This window comes from Arachis duranensis, chromosome 4, assembly GCF_000817695.3.
Source record: "Arachis duranensis cultivar V14167 chromosome 4, aradu.V14167.gnm2.J7QH, whole genome shotgun sequence".
Taxonomy (NCBI): domain Eukaryota; kingdom Viridiplantae; phylum Streptophyta; class Magnoliopsida; order Fabales; family Fabaceae; genus Arachis; species Arachis duranensis.
In genome coordinates, this window is record NC_029775.3 from 67,274,470 (window position 1) to 67,275,955 (window position 1,486).

At 35.2% G+C, this 1,486-nt stretch overlaps 1 non-coding gene across 1 annotated transcript; it reads right to left on the minus strand.

Annotated features, from left to right (window-relative positions):
* Positions 1–1,053: 1,053 nt before the first annotated feature.
* On the minus strand, positions 1,054–1,157 carry LOC127746953 (small nucleolar RNA R71). The gene has a single exon (XR_008008758.1). It is a non-coding gene; the product is annotated as a small nucleolar RNA R71 (small nucleolar RNA).
* Between the last annotated feature and the right edge of the window lie 329 nt (positions 1,158–1,486).

Sequence of the window (1,486 nt, forward strand, 5' to 3'; positions counted from 1 at the left end):
TATCTTTTTATCTTATCTTTTTATCATATCTTTTTCAAGATTTTATCTTTTTCAAAAATTTTATTTCAAAATATCTTATCTAAATCTTCTGATCTTTTCAAATTTGATTTTAATATCTTTTTCAACTAACTATTTGACTTTTATTTGTTTCTTATCTTTTTCAAACCCAACTAACTACCTATCCCTCTCTAATTTTTGAAAATACCTCTCTCTTTTTCAAAAATTCTTTTTAATTGTTTTAAATTCTAATTTTAATTATATCTTATCTTTAATTTTCAAAAATCACTAACCACTTTTTCAAAATTATTTTTGAAATTCTCTATCTCTCCTTCTTCTATTTATTTATTTATTTATTTACTAACACTTCTCTTCACCTCTCTTCATCTCAAATCACTACCTCTATCCTTAACCATTCTTCTTCACTCTTCTTCCATTCCTTCTTCTACTAACAACAAAGGATCCTCTTTACTGTGACATAGAGGATTCCCCTTTCTTTTCTTGTTCTCTTCTTCCCTATATGAGCAGGAACAAGGAAAAAGACACTCTTGTTGAAGTTGATCCAGAACCTGAAAGGACTCTGAAGAGGAAACTAAGAGAAGCTAAATTACAACAATTCAGAGCAACCTTTCTGAAATTTTTGAACAAGAGAAGGAGATGGCAGCCGAACCCAACAACAATAATGCAAGGAGGATGCTTGGTGACTTCACTAAACCAACGTCCGAGTTTGATGGAAGAAGCATCTCCATTCCTGCCATTAGAGCAAACAATTTTGAGCTGAAACCTCAATTAGTTGCTTTAATGCAACAGAACTGCAAGTTTCATGGACTTCCATCTAAAGATCCTTATCAGTTTTTAACTGAGTTCTTGCAGATTTGTGAGACTGTTAAGATGAATGGAGTAGATCCTGAAGTCTACAGGCTCATGCTTTTCCCTTTTGCTGTAAGAGACAGAGCAAGAACATGGTTGGACTCACAACCTAAAGATAGCCTGGACTCCTGGGATAAGCTGGTCACGGCCTTCTTGGATAAATTCTTTCCTTCTCAAAAGCTGAGCAGGCTTAGAGTGGATGTTTAGACCTTCAAGCAAAAAGATGGTGAATCCCTCTATGAAGCTTGGGAAAGATACAAGAAGATGACCAAAAAGTGTCCTTCTGACATGTTTTCAGAATGGACCATATTAGATATATTCCATTATGGTCTATCTGAATTTTCCAAGATGTCATTGGACCATTCTGCAGGTGGATCTATTCACCTAAAGAAAACGCCTGAAGAGGCTCAAGAACTTATTGACATGGTTGCAAATAACCAATTCATGTACACTTCTGAGAGTAATTTCGTGAATAGTGGGACGCCTCAAAGGAAGCGAGTTCTTGAAATTGATGTTCTGAATGGCATATTGGCTCAGAACAAAGTGTTGACTCAGCAAGTCAACATGTTCTCTCAAAGTCTGAATGGTTGGCAAAATGCATCCAACAGTACTAAAGAGG